The 6,849-nt window shown below is 46.8% G+C and overlaps 1 protein-coding gene across 6 annotated transcripts in view; it reads left to right on the forward strand.

Moving 5' to 3' along the window:
* MTG2 (mitochondrial ribosome associated GTPase 2) overlaps positions 1-6,849 on the forward strand; it is a 20,666-nt gene continuing 13,817 nt past the window's right edge. For 3 of the 6 annotated variants that reach the window (XR_002724688.2, XR_002724689.2, XM_023183190.2), the window contains exon 1: positions 1-71. The gene's annotated coding sequence lies outside the window, so the exon portion shown is untranslated. Of the gene's footprint in view, positions 72-5,578; positions 5,637-6,849 lie in introns of those variants that run through there. The other 3 variants (XM_023183194.2, XM_023183195.2, XM_023183191.2) reach the window with 3 other exon arrangements.

Below are 6,849 nucleotides of genomic sequence, written 5' to 3' on the forward strand. Positions count from 1 at the left end.
CCCAAGCCGAGAGGCCCCGGAAGTGGTCGGCCGCTTGCGACGCCCCGGAAGTGACGTGCTCTCCCGAGCCGGTGAGTGCGGGAGTGGGGAGCTTGGTCCCCGGGGGTGGTCGCGGCCCGGGTGCGAGGAGGGGCCTCGGGTTTGGCCGCCGGGTACCGGGGACCCTGGGAGCGGGAGAGGCCCCGGCCTAGGAGCTGAGAGGCCTGGAGGGCTGCCGGGCTGCGAACCGCGGTGGGGAGCGGCGCCTTGCTCCCCAGTCTTGCCCCACTCTCTCCGCAGAGCCGCGTTTGGGGGTCGGAAGGCTTGTCAGTCACCCGCGTGGTTCTCTGTCACAGGAATGGGTGCCGCGTGTGAGTTCCGAGTCAAGTTGTTTAGGAATTTGCCTAAGTATTTGCCTAATACTTAGGGCTCTAAGTAGTAAACATTTTCTTCTGGAATTTTAAAGTGATTATTGGTAGTGTACAGTTGCACAAAACAACAGAAATATATGCACATTTGGATGATAAAAATAAAGTTTTGTATTGTAAACGCTCCTCAAGGAGACGCATTGCCAGATAGTTCACTGTCCGTGTGTGGCTTTTGCCCTGTGAGAGCCGGTTATCCGTCTGTTCCCGTTTACGTTCTCGTAGCTGTAGATACCGAGGAATGGCGTTCGCGCAGACCTGGAGATGGGAATCAGAGGAGTTGTTGGGCAGTGTCGCTGGAGAAATACCTTTCTTTTGTAAAGGGGTGGACCCATTTAAAAAAAATAGGAAAGGATAACTCATATTGTTTTTAACGCAAGTTCGTCCTCAGGCAGTTCTGTTTTAGCAGAGAGAACGTAGCAAAACTTGAGAAAATGGATTCCTTTGAAATTATCCTGGCCTTAGTCCCTTGGGAAGTCTGTGTGTACGCGAACCTCAGTGGGAAGATTCCTGTGGTAAAATGCAGGTGTCAGCAACATGCCAGGGAGGCCAGAGGATACTGTGTGACTTCGGGCAAGTGATTTAACCTCTCTGAGTCTCAGCCTCCACTGCTTTAGATGGGCATAAAAAATGTAAAGGCAAGAATCAGGTTTCTGCTGAATGCGATGGCTCACACCTGTAATCCCAGAACTTTGGGAGGTCGAGTCGAGCAGATCATGAGGTCAGGAGTTCAAGACCAGCCTGGCCAACATGGTGAAACCCCATATCTACTAAAAATACAAAAAAGTAGCCGGGCGTGGTGGCAGGCACCTGTAATCCCAGCAACTTGGGAAACCGAGGCAGGAGAATGGCTTGAACCTGGGAGGTGGAGGTTGCAGTGAGCTGAGACTGCGCACCACTGTGCTCCAGCCTAGGCAACAGCGCGAGACTCTTTCTCAAATACATTTAAAAAAAAAAAAATCATTTTCATGCTCACAGGAGGATTTGAGGAGGGTTTATAAAGGGACCGTTTGCAAAGAGAGTATAGGTAAATGATGGTTGGTCCTTTATCCTGGAACTGTGTCAGTGGAGTTTCTACTCCTGGACGCCAAAAGATCAGAGAAGACAGCAGTACCAGGAGAGGGAAGAGTCACTGGGGAGGGCTTCTTGGACTGGAGGTTAAGCCTCAATCTGAGTGGGCAAGGAGGTCTGTGTCCCAGCCTCCTGCTCCTGCCTCCAGTCTCTGGTAGAGGGCCAGGTCCCAGTAGGTGTTCCTAAGGGGTAGGCTCAGGCTCCTGACACACAGCACAGGGCAGGGTGGAAAGCTGGTCTGGAAAAGCAAGTGGAAGATAGCTCGGCATGCAGTATTACCCCTCACAGGGTATTATTGTTAGGAATACATTTAAAAGTGGATATATTAGTCGGGCGTGGTGGCTCACGCCTGTAATCCCAGCACTTTGGGAGGCCGAGGCAGGTGGATCACCTGAGGTCAGGAGTTCGAGACCAGCCTGGCCAACATGGTGAAACCCTGCCTCTGTTAAAAATACAAAATGAGCTGGGTGTGGTGGTGGGTGCGTGGGGGTGGATACTCGGGAGGCTGAGGTGGGTGGATCACTTGAACCCACGAGACGGAGGTTACAGTAAACCGAGATCCCACCATTGCTCTCCAACCTGGGCTACAAGAGCGAAACTCTGCCTAAAAAAAAAAAAAAATTGCCAGGCGCGGTGGCTCACGCCTGTAATCCCAGCACTTTGGGAGGCCGAGGTGGGCGGATCACAAGATCAGGAGTTCAAGACCAGCCTGGCCAACATGGTGAGACCCTGTCTCTACTAAAAATACAAAAATTTGCCAGGCGTGGTGGCACGTGGCTGTAATCCCACCTACTCCGGAGATTGATGCAGGAGAATCCCTTGAACCCGCGATGGGGAGGTTGCAGTGATCTGAGATCACACCACTGCACTCCAGCCTGGGTGACAGAGCGAGACTCCATCTCCAAAAAAAAAATATATATACACACACACACACACACACACACACAAATTAGCTGGGCGTGGTGATGGGTGCCTGTAATCCCAGCTTCTTGGGAGGCTGAGGCACGAAAATTGCTTGAACCCAGGAGGCGAAGGTTGCAGTGAGGTGAGATCATGCCATTGCACTCCAACCTGGGTGACAGAGTGAGACTCCTGTCTCAAAACTTTCTGTGATGAGGGCAGTGTTCTAATCTGTGCTGTCCCATATGGTACCCACTCGCGATGTGACCATGAGCACTTAGATGTTGCCTGAGGGACTGAGTTTTTACATTTTAGTTAATTTTAGCCCAATGGCCACATTTGGCCAGTGGAGACTGTACTGGACAGGTCAAGGACAGCCTTGTTGGAAGGAAGATAAAGACACCAAAGAGCGGCGTGAAACAGTGGGATTTGTTCATCCAGCAAGGGAGAGCCACAGCACTCAGCGGACCTCCAAAGAGAAATTGAAAGGGCAAACAGGAGGAAGCAAATTAGGCAAGATTCTGAGTTCAGGTCTCTGGTTGGCTTTGCAGCCTTCTCTGCGGTTGATCTTCAGGTTCCGTGTCACCGGCGTCAGGAAGTCTGGTTTCCAGAATATCCGGGCTGGATGATGTAACATTCCAGCAGGCTGAGCTGTGACTGTGCTTGTGTTGATGAGCCCGAGTCGTTTTTCCCCGGCCTGTTTTTATGCCCCACCCCTGACCCTTCCCATCTGATAGCTCTGGGTTAAGTCTTTTCACCTGTCTGCCTCAGTTTCCGCAACTTTAAAATGAAGAGGATGAAAGACTTCACAGTTTTATAAGGACTGAATGAGTTAATCCCTGAAAAATACTTAGAACAGTATTTTACAAGTAGTGAGGTAGAGGTCTTGAAGGTTTATTGTTAAATTATTTTCAGGTACTTTTTGTATTTGGCACTGCCATAAATGGGTTTTTTTTCTTAATTTTAATTTACAGTTGTTTGCAGCTGGTATTTAAGAATACAATTGATTTTTTTATATTAGCCTGATAACCTGCCATCTTGCTCAGTTACCTTATTGCCTTCTTGTAGACTTTCTGGGGCTTTTTTTTTTTTTTTTTTTGAGATGGAGTCTCGCTCTGTTACCCAGGCTGGAGTGCAGTGACGTGATCTCGGCTCAGTGCAACCTCCGCCTCCCAGGTTCAAGCGATTCTCATGTCTCAGCCTACCGAGTAGCCGGGACTACAGGCGCCCGCCATCACACCCGGCTAATTTTTATATTTTTGGTAGAGATGGGGTTTCACCATGTTGGCCAGGCTGGTCTCAAACTCCTATCTCAAATGATCTGCCCACCTCGGCCTCGCAAAGTGCTGGGATTACAGGCGTGAGCCACCGTGCCCGGCCTTCCCTGGGATTCTCTATGGAACTCTGTCCTCTCTTCTGTAAACAGGGACAGTTTTATTTCTTCCTTTTTTCCTTCCTTTTTTTCCCCCTTTATTTCAGTATGTGAAAGGACATTGTTGCATAGGAATGGTGCATGTGGGGCCCTTTTTCTCCATGGTGGGAGGTAACCGTTCAGTCTTTCTTCGTTAAGTGTGATTAGCTATAGGCCCCATGTAGTGCCCGTGGGAGGTAACCGTTCAGTCTTTCTTCATTAAGTGTGATTAGCTATAGGCCCCATGTAGTGCCCTTATCAGGGCAAAGATGTTCCCGTCAGTTCCCAGTTTGCTGAGATGTTTTGTTTTCCTCCTCGTGAGTGGGTGTTGAGACGGTGGTACCACCTGTTGATACAGAGAAGTGCCTGGGCTGAGTTTTGACTGCTTGATGTGGCCTTGTGTTGAGATGACCCCTACTAGGTCTTGATGTGTGATCCTTTCTGAACTGCTGGATTCAATTGGGTGATATTTTGTTAAGAGTTATTTGCATCTATGTTCATGAGGGGTGTGGTCTATAATTTTATTTTTTCATAGTGTCAGGTTTTGGTACTAGCCTCATAGGATGAGCTGGATAGTGATCTGACTTCCTCTATTTTCCAAAAAAGCTTGTGTAAGGTTGGCATTGTTTCTTCCTGGAATGTTACATGGAATTTACCAGGAAAACAAGCCGAGCTAGAGTTTTCCTTTGAGGAGTGTTCTTTTGTAACAAATTTAACTTCTTGGGTAGATACAGGGCTGTTTTAGATTGTTTATTCTTGTGTTTCTTGTGAACAAGTTGCCTTGTTCAAGAAATGTGTCCATTTCATGTAAGTTGAATTTGTTCCTGAATTTGCTGGCGTAAAGTTGTTCCTAGCATTCTCTTGCCCTTCTGCTGTCTGTAAGGTGTGTGCTGATAACCCGTGGAACATTCCTGACAGTGGAGATTCGTGCTCTCTCGTTTTCCGGATCAGGCTGGCTAGAGGTGTGTTAGCTTGTCTTTTCAGTGAGCCTGTTTTTTTCCATTACGTCTTATTGTTGTCTCTTTGTTTTTTTCTGCTTTGTATGATTCTCCTCCTTCTACTCCATGCTTACTTTGTTCTTTCTGGTTTCTTGATTTGGAGCCTTAGGTTACTGATTTTAGATCTTTCTGCTTTACCAAGGTGACCATTAGAACTGTAAGTTTCCTTCTAAACACTGCTTTAGCTGCATCTCTTAAATTCTGGTATTTCGTGGTGGCGGCGCCTGCAGTCCCAGCTACTCGGGAGGCTGAGGCAGGAGAATGGCGTGAACCTGGGAGGCGGAACTTGCAGTGAGCTGAGATCACGGCACTGCACTCCAGCCTGGGCAACAGAGCGAGACTCTGTCTCAAAAACAAAAAAGAAAATTCTGGTGTTTTGCATTTTCATTATCATTCAGTTCAAAACATTTTCCAGTTTCTCTTTTGATTTCTTCTCCGACCTGTGGAGTATTTAGAAGAAGCTTGTTTAATTTGCAGGTTTCCTAGATATTTTCTAGCTATTGACTTCCAATTTAATTCTGAGAATATTCCCTGTGGTTGGCATTCATATACTTCCCACCCCCTCCAAAGCCACAGGAGCTCTGTCACCCATGCTGGGCTGCAGTGGTGTAATCACAGTTCACTGCAGCCTCCAGCTCTTGGGCTTAAGTGACGCTCCCACCTTAGCCTCCTAAGTAGCTGGTATTATAGGCATGCACCACCATGTCCAGCTAATGAGCTAATTTTCTTTTTCTTTTTTTTTTTGGTGGACACAAGGTCTCACTATTTCGCCCAGGCTGTTCTCGAATTCCTGGCCTCAAGTTATCCAAGTTATCCTCCCGCCTTGGGCCTCCCAAACTGCTGGGATTACAGGTATGAGCCACTGCACCCGGCCTTTGTGTATACTTTAAATAATCTCTAGATTATTTGTAGTACAATACAATGTAAATGCTATGTAAATAGCTGTTATACTTTATTTTTTAACTTTAAAAAAATTGTATTGTCACTATTTTGTTTGTTTTCCGGATATTTTTGACCTGAGGTTTGTTGACTCCACAAATACGGAGGGCTGACTGTATATGATTTCTTTTAAATGTATTGAGAATTCTTTTATGACACATCTTATGGTCTGTTTTGGTGAATATTCCACCTGCACCTGAAAATAGTGTATATTTTACAGTTGTTGGATGTACTATTATATAAATGTCAACTAGATAAATACTTTGATAGTATTTTTCAGATTTTGTATCTTTACTGTTTTTCTATTTTTAGACATAGGGTCTCAGGCCAGGTATGGTGCTTGTAATCTCATGCTTGTAATCTCAGCACTTTGGAAGGCCAAGACGGGAGGATCGCTTGAGACCCGGCTGGGTAACTGGGAGACCCCATCTCTGCAAAAAAATTTTAGAAGTTAGGCACAGTGGCACTTACCTGTAGCCCCAGCTACTCGGGAGGCTGAGGCAGGAGGATCTCTTTAGTACAGGAAGTCAAGGCTGTCATAAGCTGTGATTACGTCACTGCACTCCAGCTTGGGTGACGGAGTGAGACCTTGTCTCAAAAAAAATAAAAGGGTCTCGTTCTCTTGTTATTGCTCAGGCTGGAGTGCGGTGGTGTATTCACAGCTCACAGCAGCTTTGAATTCTTGAGCTCAAGTGATCCTCCTGCCTCAGCCTCCCAAGGAACTAGGTCTATAGGGGTGCACCACCATGCCCTGCTAATTCCTTCAGTAGAGACAGAGGTCTTGCTATTTTGCCCAGGCTGGTCTCGAACTCATGGCTTCAAGAGTTCTTCCCGCCTTGGCCTCCCACAGTTCTGGGATTACAGCCAGGAACCGCTGTGCCCAGCTGGCTCTTTTTAATCTACTTTGTCAGCCTCTGCCTTTTAATTAGAATTTGTACACATGAACATTTAATAAAATGATGTATATGGTTAGATTTAGATGCACTTTTATTATTGCTTTCCTGTTTGTCCCGTTTTTTGTTGTTTGTGATTTGTTTTTCTAAGATCACCAGAGTGGGCACAAAAGAACCAGCGAGTAGGCAAGGCTAAAAGCAAAACTGCAAATTTATTCTTTGGTCATCTAGCT

Source organism: Piliocolobus tephrosceles, chromosome 20 (genome assembly GCF_002776525.5).
Source record: "Piliocolobus tephrosceles isolate RC106 chromosome 20, ASM277652v3, whole genome shotgun sequence".
Classification (NCBI taxonomy): Eukaryota; Metazoa; Chordata; class Mammalia; order Primates; family Cercopithecidae; genus Piliocolobus; species Piliocolobus tephrosceles.